Source organism: Lepidochelys olivacea (genome assembly GCF_965140295.1).
Source record: "Lepidochelys olivacea isolate rLepOli2 genome assembly, chromosome: 2".
NCBI classification, from domain to species: domain Eukaryota; kingdom Metazoa; phylum Chordata; order Testudines; family Cheloniidae; genus Lepidochelys; species Lepidochelys olivacea.
Window position 1 is genome coordinate 184,356,023 of NC_140412.1, and position 13,093 is coordinate 184,369,115.

The 13,093-nt window shown below is 40.3% G+C and overlaps 1 protein-coding gene across 1 annotated transcript in view; it reads right to left on the reverse strand.

The window, feature by feature from the left end:
* Window positions 1-13,093, reverse strand: part of ITGA9 (integrin subunit alpha 9) — a 297,598-nt gene that overhangs the window by 108,940 nt on the left and 175,565 nt on the right. The gene's annotated exons all lie outside the window — the stretch shown is intronic.

Below are 13,093 nucleotides of genomic sequence, written 5' to 3' on the forward strand. Positions count from 1 at the left end.
TACATACATACATACATATCAATTTATCCTAAATCTGTCTTTCCCAACACACCTGTAATACATCTATCCCACATTATTTTCTCTCTCTCACACACTCACACACACACCCCCCGTCACTAGGTATTTGCAGTACACTTAGGCATTCTGGCCAGTCTAGAACCAGAAAAGTACATACATAAGCATAAGATGTAAATGTTAACACACCCAAAAACATACTACTAGGAGTTTAATGGAGGTAATGGAGTGAAGTAAAAGGGCACATGTTGAATGTAAGTTAGAAAATAAAAAGAGGTGCCAAAGCAGCCTAAACATAACCAATCTGGAATTGATCATTATTGTAAAAGGAATCCAGTTCCACTTAGGCCTGGTCTACTCTTTAAAATTTAGGTCAACATAGCTACATGGCTCAGGGGTCTGAAACATCCACACCCTTGAGTGATGTAGTTAGGCTGACTTAACCCCCAGCATAGAGACAGCTAGGTCGATCGAAGAATGCTTCCATCAACCTAGCTACTGTTGATGGGGATGTGGTGTGCCTACAACAACAGAAAAACCCCTTCTGTCAGCATAGGCTGTCACACTACAGGATTATGCCTTCACAGCTACGGCACTGTAGCTATGCTGCTATTAGTCCCCATAGTGTAGTGTAATAGACCCAGGCCAGTTGGGTACAGCAGAGTAGTAGAAGGCAGATATACTGGCCCCTGGATAAGCAGTTTTCTGTTCCCTGACTGACCAGAGCAGGGGCTGCTCCAGACTAGGATGGAAACATGCCTTCATTTAGCCTGCAAAGAGCCAGTTGAAGCCATTAGGCTAATGAGAACACCTGACTCCAATTAACCTGCAAAGAGTCAGGTGAGGCTGTTAAGCTAATGTGAACACCTGACTCTAATTAAGGCCCCTCTGATACTATAAAAGGGCTCACTCCAGTCAGGCCGAGGAGAGCCAGAGGAGAAGAAATGCGGCTGAAGAGCTGGGTAATGAAGATACCCTCAAACAACTGGAAAGGGAGCCCTAACGTAAGAGTGAAGAAGGCGTTAAGAGAGAGAAGTGGGGGAACTGTGGGGAAGTGGCCCAGGGAAATGTAGCAACTCTGGCAGTGAAAGGTCAGCTGCCAACAGCTGCTGCCATTAGGGTCTCTGGGCCGGAACACGGAGTAGAGGGCGAGCCCAGTTCCCCCCAACCTGACTCTACAGAGACACCTCCTGGGAGGGGGAGACAGGCCTCTGTCAGGACAGGAGGCTAAACTGTTATTGAATAAGCCCGTAGGGATGAGATAGACTGTGCAAGTTCTCTCACCAACCTCCTTGCTGGCTTATGATGAAAAGGGCTCAGTAGACTGAATCCCTGGCCCTAGAGAGAGAGAAGGGCTACGTGGAGGGACACAGTGAGCCTCTGAGGTTAGCATAAACTTCCTGGAAGCGTGGGACCCACGGGGACAAGGTCGGAGCTCTGCCACAGTAGCCATACCTTTAGTTACCATGGAAAACATGGAGGATGTCATTGGGAAGGAGTTGTGTGGTGGCTCAGAAAAAAACTTCTAGTGGCATGCCAGGGGAAAGTGCCCATAAGGAATTTCAGATAAGGTGCAATCAGCAAAGTCAAAAACCTCCTTGCACCATTAATTTAACATGCACCCACACCATGGTAGGTATACCAATGCCCAGAGCAGCACACACGGTATCATCAGGAAGTCTGCTGTCTGCCCAAGCAGCATTTCAACACTGAAAATAGTTTAAATTATAAGAATTCCCATGGAGTCTACTAGGATTTCTACCAAGGAACCACCATGCCTGGGACTTACACCAGTCTTATGTTTGCACGTTCTGCTTTACTCAATTCCAACTCAGAAAGAAACCCTTGAAAACAACTGATTTACATGAGTCGGCTTATCTAATGCGATTTTGCATCTTCACTTCTGACTTTAGCCCATCTTTGTTTAATAGCCCAATCCTTTCAATGTACTACACAGAGCCCACATACTGACCTCAAGTTGATTTCCAAACATGACGAGCTTATAGGAACAGGCTCTCCTGGTAAATGGTATTGAATTGGTAACACAAGCTAACGTGAGAAAAGACACACTATGCTTCACCCACCTACAGCTAAAGAAGATTCTAGAATTTGATATCCATAGTTACATCATAAGTTCCCCGAAGCGGATTGGGAAACTTCTCACTGAGCAGTAAATTTGGGGTAAAATATTCTAGACACCTTCTTTAAAGTTGATCCTTATGAATTCATCATTGTAAATTCTGCGGGACTTTCCCACAAAATAAAGAGGTACTTCCAGTGCCTTTATCTTCTTAGCCCATTTTGTTTATAATCTTTGCTCACCATGTTCTACAATTCAGGACCATATTTCAAATGACAGCTTCTCACTGTTTCAGTACAAACTGCAAAAACTGTGCCTGAATTTTTATGGCTGCAACTAATTGCAGGCACAAATCCCACCTCTGAGTTGGCTAAGTAACAGCTTTGCAGGTACATAACTTTCTAAATGGTATGATTTGCTCTCACAATTATGATGCAAACAAACAAAGATGCAATTTTTGCAAAATTGCATCCACATAAAAGGGAGCCCTGGCTGGGAGCCCACTAAAAATTTGGTATTAAAATGTCAATTAGAGTCAAATCTAGCAATTTTTACATCAGTAAAACTCGCACTGAAGTCAATGGGACTTCTGCTCAAGTAGTCATTGAATTCAAGAGGCCAAATGCTGCAATCTTAAACATTTAGGATTGAAAAGCAAACAAATTCTCCTACCAAGACATGAATGGCAAACTACTAGGATCATCTAGTAATCACAAGTACACAGAAAAAAAATAAAACATCATTAATGTGAATTATTTCCTAATAAGTTCAAAATCACAGTATTTGCATACACTTAAAAAAACTAGATGAACAGCTTGCAGGCTTTAGTAAAATCTGGATGTATGTGTTGCTTTAGCAAGTGATGAAAACTAACAAAGGATTCATCAAGTGAAGGACGTGCTAGCTGCAATGCTCTCATCATTAATGTCTAGAAGTTGCCATTATTTGAGAGGCAGAGGGGTTAGGACTGACTCCATATCCTATCCACAACTTACTTTTATTTCTGCTCATGCAAACAATAGGAAAAAGATTCCTCTGATTTTGTAGCATTTACAGATTTAATAGTCACAACCAAAGAATGTGGTCATTTAATACTGAATAGTAGAACAGTTGTTTAGAATGATTTTTTAATAAAAAATTAAAGACCCAGGCAGTAACAATAAATAAGTACTGCATGTGAGCATAATGTTACTGCTTTCCACAGTGCCATTATCTGTTATAGGTTTCAGAGTAGCAGCCGTGTTAGTCTGTATTTGCAAAAAGAAAAGGAGTACTTGTGGCACCTTAGAGACTAACACATCAGACGTCAAGAATTATAACATTCAAAAACCAGTTGGAGAACACTTCAATCTCTCTGGTCATTCGATTACAGACCTAAAAGTGGCAATTCTTCAACAAAAAAAACTTCAAAACCAGACTCCATCGAGAGACTGCTGAATTGGAATTAATTTGCAAACTGGATACAATTAACTTGGGCTTGAATAGAGACTGGGAGTGGATGGGTCATTACACAAAGTAAAACTATTTCCCCATGTTTATTCTCCCCCACCCCACCCCCCCACTGTTCCTCAGACGTTCTTGTCAACTGCTGGAAATGGTCCACCTTGATTATCACTACAAAAGGTTCCCCTCCGCTCCCCACCCCCCCGCCCGCTCTCCTGCTGGTAATAGCTCACCTTAAGTGATCACTCTGGTTACAGTGTGAATGGTAACACCCATGGTTTCATGTTCTCCATGTATATAAATCTCCCCACTGTATTTTCCACTGAATGCATCCGATGAAGTGAGCTGTAGCATTTATGTATCATGTATGTTCAAATAAATTTGTTAGTCTCTAAAGTGCCACAAGTCCTCCTCTTATTATTATCTGTTATAGTGAGTTATATCTGAATGAAGGCATTTGTGGCAATGTTAAATTTAGCCACAAATCTTTCACGATATATTCCTCCATAGAAGAGGAGGACCTGATTTTTAAGAGAGCACTGACTGATCGCGGATTACAGCGCCAACATCAAATTCACATCCTTACTGAATTTTGTGAAAAGCCCCAGTGGTTCGAAGCTGACAGGAATTCAGATCTTCATCAGAAATGCAACAGAAGATTGTGTTTAAGTCTCATTTTAAGAGACTAGTTTCCTGAATCATTAAATCTGAGTACATCTGGAATGAATCAGGTACACTTTCAGCAAGACATGGATTAAGAAAAAGAATCTGCCTATTGGCAAGGGAGCTCCCAAGCCCTGTTTACTGCTCTGGGGCATGATGTCATTGAGCATGGAATGCCTGCTGTGATGTATGAACTGTACTACCAATATGATGCCATCCTTCTCCAGCATCTGCTGAACATTAAACAGGCTAGCTGCCGAGTCAAAATATGTCAGTAAAGCTGTGTTGTCACCGTATGGGAACAAGAAAATAAACCAAGCCATGCTTCATTGCAACAAGCTAAGACAAACAATCTAAGGAACAAAAATCAAACAACGGCTTTTGTTTTATTTTTCACTGAATGAAAAATTTTAAAGTGGCTAAACTTTTCCCCCAGATACATGGTTCAAGCCAAGGCAGATCATCTAAAAATAAGAAAGCATAGATCTAAACCTAAAAATCAAGGGGCAATCACTAAGCAAATTTTAAAACAAGAATAGAATAGAATTATGCTACACAGTATGTATAAGTGGAGAGCTGGGTGAAAGTTGTGTGAAAGACTATATAGCTATAGGTATATTATATATGCACACACAATAAATATATAATTATGTCAGCTTCTGTATAAGAAAAGGGAGTGGGCCTGATACTCAGAGGTGCTGAATACCTGCAGACCCATTGACTTAAAGAGGATGGGATGTGGGATGGTCAGCCCTTTGGAAAATATCAGGCTCCAACCTTCTTCTAGGGATCAGGTTTAGATTAATTAACTAAAACCTTCCCTTTACTCTGAATTCATTGGCTCTAGCACAAAGTATAAAAAGAAAATACTTTCATTTCCCCCCCTAAAGTTATTGACAAAAGGAAACAATTCTAAAATGTCAGGACATCAGAGGTGTCTCTTTTAACCTGCCCTCATCTTCTGTCCCAATCCCTGATCCCCTTTGCATTGCCTTCTCACAGTGATGCTGCAGTCATCTGGGAAAAAAAAGATTGGAAGGGAGAGGGCTACCAGAAAAGATCTACAACTTTCATTCCCTCACCCCCCAAGATGATGGTGCTTTAGTTACTGTGCATCTGGGGAGACATAATCTACATTCCAAAAAAGGTAAGCCTGGACTCATCCCCCAATTTCCTTTACTAGTCAGTAAAAAACACATATTGTACTTAACCTCCCTAATCTCTGCAGATTACTCACAGGGCAGGGAAGGAATGCAACAGGACTTTCTCCTACCCTGTTGGCCTGGGTCACCATTTTCCCCATTGGTATTTCAAGTCTTATATCCCTCACACAGTAGAAGCTGTAGTGCAGACAGGATCAACTGAACAGGATTAGACAACACATGGGTACCAAATGCCTAAACCCATCTGAGTCCTAACTTCTATGGGTGGAGCTGTACCAATGGGAGAATTAAAGGGCCCACTTTTGCTAATGCAGAGAAGGTATGGGTGGATAAATAGCATTCATCCTGCAACAAGCAAAAAGCAGAGCGCTTCCAATGCCACTGTTCAGCCTCACTCATAATGAGGCACTGAATATAACTACAGCTGTAGGGAATGATTATAACAAACCCCCCAACTGTGCAAAATTCACCCCGTTTGGGATTTCGTTACCAACTCTAAATTCAGACCAGACTCTCTAGAGAGATTTGCAAAGCCTTTAGGCGAACCTCAGCCAACTTATGGTTTTGAGTGAAATCTGATGAAACTCGTCACTTCACCTGGCTTTGACAGGAAAACATATGAAGATCGACAGTTTAGATTGTGCTTGATTTGGGGAAATTGCAAATCTTAGGGGTAGCAGACTCATAACAAATCCAAACAAAAAAAAGTTCACACAAACCCACATGAAGCAAAACCACTGGATGCTGCATAGCTCTGATATTGTCCCTTTCATTCCCATAAGCACTCGAGGTCACCTCTCACAGTCCAAAAGTCAATCTTGACTAAAGCTGGGGTGTCTGCTCGGAGGAGCTGCTGATTGGTCTTTTATTAACATACTTTAGGGGGGGCCAAAATCCTGCTGTCTCCTCAGCAGCCCTCCCCCTGCCCCCACTGGTGGGATCTGCTCCAGAAAGGAAGGGGACAGCACTTGGAGACTTTGATCTACAGCCTCTGTGGACCACAGAGCTCTGTAGAACTTCCTGGTTTCCAGGTCAGAGGACTTCAGTGTACAGGCTATGCTAGGAAAGACGGGTGGCTAGCTGATTATAAAACCATTCTCCAGATGAAGGAGCAGTACTTTCTGCATGGGGGCTATATTACTACAGTTGCATGGCAGCCTAGAAGAGGAGAGGGGGATTCTTTACTCCCCTGGTCCCTGTGGAAAGAATCCTGTCACACAGGCTAGTTAGTCTGTACACACACTGGGGCCCAGGATTAGGTCACAAAAAGTGAAAGTCTGATCCAATTTTTCCTTCTTTTCCGTGTCCACTTTTTTAAAAAACAAGAACACAGTTTAATGGTCCAGGAGAAGGAAGGCACAAAAGATTACATATACTGTCTGGCGGCTGTCCCTGGTCATTACTGGGGGATTGCAACAAAGGAGAGGTTACTGCTGTGGGATTAAGAACAATTATTACAGCATTCTCAGCCCTTCTCTGGGAATGCCAAATAGATCTTCTTTCCAAAATTCAGTTTCCTCACATACAGGGCCGGCTCTAGGTTTTTTGCCGCCCCAAGCAAAAAAAAAAAAAAAAAGGATGCCCAGAATGCCGCCCCTGGAATTGTGCCACCCAAGCACGTGCTTGCTTTGCTGGTGCCTAGAGCTGGTCCTGCTCACATAAATCTCACATCATCCCAGCTGACATGCCAGTGTTCAGTGACATACGCTTTCAATTTTTTACATTTTAAATGACATGTGCAGTGCATAAGCAAATCCATGTGAAAGATGCCACTCCCTTTCCCCACCCCCACGGCCCACTGTAGTTACACTCTTCAAAAAACAGGTAACTTTCTTATATTACTACTTATTTCTACAGAGCCACAGATGTGTAAGCCTTTCCAGGCAGAAATAAAAAGGCTAACGGGGGCCTGATTCTTATCTCACTCATGCTGGCTTTACATCAGTGGGATTCTCTTGATTTCCGTGGAGTTACATCTGATTAACAACAGGATAAGTGAAAGGAGAATTAGGCACAACATCCCTGTCGAATCTATAATCAAAAGCCCCGATTTTATACACACACATCCAGGACTTTATTCTCATAAACAGGCTCACTGAAGTCAATGGGCTTGCACACGTGAGTTAAGTTTTTCACGTGTATGGGTGTGTGCAGGATCAGGCCTAAAATGAGAACAGAGAGAGAAGTAAATATGAGAATGGAATAATTACTCCCACTGAACAGGAGGTAGGTGCTACATGTATGCAATGTGGATCCCACACTGATTACTTTAAAAAAAAAAAAAAAAGTTACTGCTTATTATTCAAAAAGGTCAAAGGAATGAGTTATGTTGTAATGGTGGATTAGCATAGATAGGCCTAGTAGAAGTACTTTAATACATTTTGAGGAGAAATTTAGTACTTTGTGCCACGACATTTCGACGGATTAAATCTTTAACAATGACAACAGGCAATACACATTTCCTGAGGAAAAATGAATCTTTTAGCAACTGAACTCCTTGTGAAATCTGACAAAACAGGTTGGATTTTATTTTCTCTTCCTGGAATGCAGGAGCAAAATATGGAATCAATTAGTGTGCTCGGTTGAGCACAGAAGAGGGAAAAGGGGACAAAAAGTCCTGTACACCAGTCATTTATAGATCACAACCAACGGGTATTTAACCAGGGAGGAAAACTTTTAAAAATGTACAGGGAATTTGTTACACAGTAGCAAGTGATTTATGTCAAGAAGATATGCCTAATTAAGATATTTTTAACTGAGAAATGAATCAGTATGGAACTCAGCACATACAACATTATCACCAGCAACTCCTCTGTTTCAAGCGTTTTGCTACCCTCAGCAAACAAGGCAACTCACCGACTGATCTGTACATCAGCTCAGCTTTACTGGATTTTGTAAACTGCATTAAAAAGAAAATTTGTCTAGCTGCTGTCAATCTGTGCAGTATCTGCTGAGCTTAGATTTCTCAATGGCAACTAAAATACATGACAATATTGCAGTAGTTCAATCCTTCTCTTTGGTGAGACTGACATAATTGGTTATTAGTTCAAGAAACAGTTCTCTGCCCTACAACCTCTTTGGTATAGAATGGTCTACCAATGCAGAGATGTCCATGAAGAATGCAGGGTCTTATATTAGTTCAGTAGTTACTTCAAAAGGGAAGTGGCCACATATCTTGAAAGCCCTGCTGTAATCAAACCTTCTGTAATCAAACCTTCAAGACAGACATATTCCAGTGGATATATCCTGGTGATGATTACAAAATAAAGTTGCGTTAAGTCTCATTTATGCACTGTCCCTGACTGGGAGAGAGCAGCGCATTGCAAAGAGAGAGTAGGAATCCATATTCTTTTATTGCCACTGGATTTTTGAGCTCTGTAATCACTCATTACTTGTTGGTTCCATTACCATCTGGAGTGATTCAATCACTGTACGCTCAGCAGGCACAGGACTGGCCATTGCAATAGATGTTTTTGCGTGTGATAGATTTATGATGCTCTGAGTGCCACTGGCCAGATGGAAACCAAGGAACTATTCCTTCATCCCAATGCACACTCAATGGAAAACATTCAGCTAGTTCCCTAAGATGATGCTCCCAATGCACACTCAATTGAAAACATTCAGCTAGTTCCCTAAGATGATGCTCCCACTGCAACTTACATTATATTCTGTTTAATCACTGGCTCTGCTGGTAGCCCTTTCAGGAAACTGCAAATCAGATCCTTGACATGATGCAACAAAATTATCCACAAATACAATATGCACCTCATTAGCAACAGATTATAGCTAAGAATAGAGCTAGGCTATGAATAAAAAGCCTGCTTCTTTGAAATAATGAACTATGAATATTTAGTTACTTATATACTATACGATATTTGAAATGTACTGCACGCACAAGTACAAAAATATTATAGTAGGCATTTTCATTTTATTCCTTATGTTACACCAAATTGCTTTGGAATGACAGTCAGTTATTCTACAATATAATAATTCTAAGTGATGAAGTTGTTCATATTACAGGGTGATATCGCAGCATGATTGTGTGAGACATCACATAGGAAATTATAAATCCCCACATGTCCCACATTTACCCTTCTTCTTCTAACTGGAAAAACAAAGGAGCCTCTTAAATCTTAATACTGTCCTAGGATATTACTAGGAACTGACCACAGACTCTAAGTGTCCTTTGACCCAATAAATTAATATCATATTGGACATATATTTCAAGTGACAGCACCTACTTCAATGGACTTGGATCAGGCCCCAAGAGCACTGATCCTTCCTTTCTAATACTGAGATTGATAAAATTCCAGAGTGCACTCATTTTTCTTTTGTTTTCTGTAAAGCAGATAATTTGGCAAGATCTCTCGCTCTGAATAAACTGACTAGGATAAACAGACTATAAAAATATTGATTAAGGAAGTTTTTATTTAATGCATGATAAAATAAATGGAATAAAAACTCTTCATCTGTTATGAAGGCCTATAGAGCAAGAAAAAAATAGATCCTATCAGAAAAAGTAATTAAGCTCCAAATGAAAGGATATTCTTTTTCCTCATCACCACTGTTTTGCTAAGACACAGTGTAGGGGCAGAAAACCACAAAGCGCAGGCCATGAAACATGAGGCCTCACTGAAAACCAATTCCCATTGCCTGATCAAAGCAAGATAAGCTCTGTGGCATGAGCTCAGTCAAACTTATGAAACATTTTACTTCCTACACTAAGCCAGAAGCTTGCTGCTTTTCTCTGCCAGTTTTCAAATCTGATCAATGTAAAAACCTTTTTTTAAAAAAATCACAATATCTATAGTTAAAGGCTATAGACTAACTAATAAAAGCTGTTGAACTTCAAAATATTGTTTGTTCCTTTTTGGGGGCTCATACAGTATCTGTATTCTTAAAATATTTAACTACTTTCTATGCTATTCCCCTGTTGTTGGTGAAAAGCAAAGGTACATCATAACACACATTTATCTGCTACTTCTGGATTCCCTCAGCCCAGATTCTGTAACAGTTGGACATGAAACTCTAGGTTGTAGTGAAACTATCAGGGCTACATTTTTAAGCACAGGCTCCTGCACCAGTTGAAACAAAGAGAATTTTACAGTTTACTTGAATGGGAGCAGAAGCAAGTCCATAAGTTGCATTTATAGTTTGCAGCCACAAAATTCTCATATGCAAACGTGAATGAAATGATTGTATCATTAAGTACCTATAAGAAATTACTCTTTTCACAGGTGCAAGAGAAATGCATACAAACTTGGGGGTTGATCCAACGCCCCTATAGAAGTCAATAGAAGTCTTACCTTTGTCTTCAGTGGGAAAAGAATTAGGCTTTTTCTGGCCACATCCTAGCAGCTCATATGGACATTTTTTTTTTTTTATTTTCTATGGAGTTGGTTGGAATTTTTTTGACAAAACATTTTTCCATTGGAAAATAAAACTTAATAGAAATCAAAACATTTTGCCAAAAAGTATCAAATTCAATGAAGTTTGCAATGGAAAAGATTCTGAGGTCCAAGGTGGAATCTCTGATCATTTCCAGAGATAAGACACACCTAAATCAAAACCTGACATTTACCATTTGAAAACAGACTTTTCAACACACAATTGCATTTTGCAAAAACATTTCAAAGATTCTGTTTTCATCCAGGTGAGGAACAAAAACAAAATTTCAAAACCTTGAAATTCTTCACATAACAGGACTATCGTTCCCCAAACATCTCCCGTGTTCTACACGTTTCATTTCACAATTCTGTATTTCCAATGTAAATAATTTACAGTACTAATGAGTGAAAACAACAGGTATGTGTGGAAGGGAGGTAAATTTGGGTCTGTAATAAGAGCAGCAGATAGGGTATAAGCCAACATGAAAATAGCTTTGTTTCATTCTCCACACGGTTTGGTCTTGAGGGCAAATATAGAACTAGAAATATTCTAGCCGGTGAGCAATTCTAGTTCCAATGACAGATTAAGTGTAACTTTAGGTCATAGGATTAGATGGGACACAAGCTGCCTTTGAAATTTTCTCATGAATAATAATTATTTATATAGCATTATTTTATCCACGGGTTCTTGCAGTCCTGTGTCTTTCCAAAACTGATTTACAAACTATACATATGAGCCAATTCAATCACCACCAGTGGGTAATGCAGCTGCCATCTGACAAGTCACAGCAACACTATTTTGTTCTATAAATAGTAATGCTACTATGTTTCCCATGGTACGCAGATTGCCATTACAGTGACACAGCCATGCAGGGGTTCCTCTCTAGCGGCATCTCTTAAGGAAGGCACCAGCCTATTCTGCTCTAAAGTTGCCACCTTCCTCCAATCTTTTGTTTGTTTGTTTTTCATGAGAGAGCCTATTTCTTCCAAAAACATCTTTTCTGATACACAAGCAAAAGCAAATATTCTCCAGGACTTTTTATCCATTTCCATTACATTCTAAATAGAGCCTAATGAGTATCATTACATTTGCTGAAAGACACCTGAGTGCCAGCAGCACTAAGCTAGCTCCCAAACAGTAGCCTGAGGGAGAAGGCAATCTTGAGACTAAATCCAGCCTACATGGGCAGAAGGATTTGCTGATTCAACACACGCCAATCATAGCTCACATACTGGGACAAAAAGAAAAGGAGTACTTGTGGCACCTTAGAGACTAACCAATTTATTTGAGCATAGGCTTTCGTGAGCTACAGCTCACTTCATCGGATGCATGAAATCTCCAATGCCTGCAACTCATGCTAGACAGCATTTTCATATGGATTCAGGCACTCTTTTTTCAGTGGGATTCCTAGACATGTCGTCTTTATGTTTGCCCTGTGGAGACAGGCATATTCCCAAGTTCTTCATGGCTCAGTGCATCAATCTACGACCAGATAGGCAGGTATCACACCAGAACCTGAAGCCAGTTCAAGTATGTCAAATGAGATGTGTGTTCACATTCATCATCCTGCTACTATGGCAACTTGTAGTTTTATCTTAAAGGGCCAGAGTGCTCTTTTCCTCATATAGAGTCAGGGGTACATAGATTCACAGACTTTAAGGCCAGAAAGGGCCATTGTGGTCATCTTGTCTGACCTCCTTCATAACACAGGCTGGAGAATTTCACCCAGCACATAATGGGGACACGGATGCACTTCAAGTTCTAAATGAGCAGTTACACAGAGGCCCAATGAGAGCACAAGACTTACTACCTAAACTTGATGGAAAAGACATTCTCTGTTGAGAAAACAGATTTCACTGTGTTCCTTTGAAACTTCTCATACTGTGTATGATCTATAATGACTATTTTCAATGCTAAATAATGTATTTTTAAAAATATATCAGAAGAAATGTTCTCTCTCTGTTGGAACTAGTCCACACATAAAAGTTATTGGAGATTAGATTCAATATAACTATTTCAGTGGGTCTGTAATCTGCTTTTTAAATTATTACATTTTTAGTGCTGGTTGGTTGGCATGCATGGCCAGTTTCCTATTGCTATCCAAAAGGCTGTGGCCATAAAAATAAATTCTACTGCAAAATATTTTATTCCTGTTATCCTTAGGGTTGCATGTTGCGCTACTAGGATTGCCAAGGGATTTATATTGTATGTATACTATCAGCCCATCATTTTTTAAATGCAACCCTTTTCTGGATTTTGCAGTCTCCACAGTCAGTCACTACGTCGCACTAACACAGCAATTCTAAGATGTTGGTGCAGAGACCGTTCCCAACCAACGTGT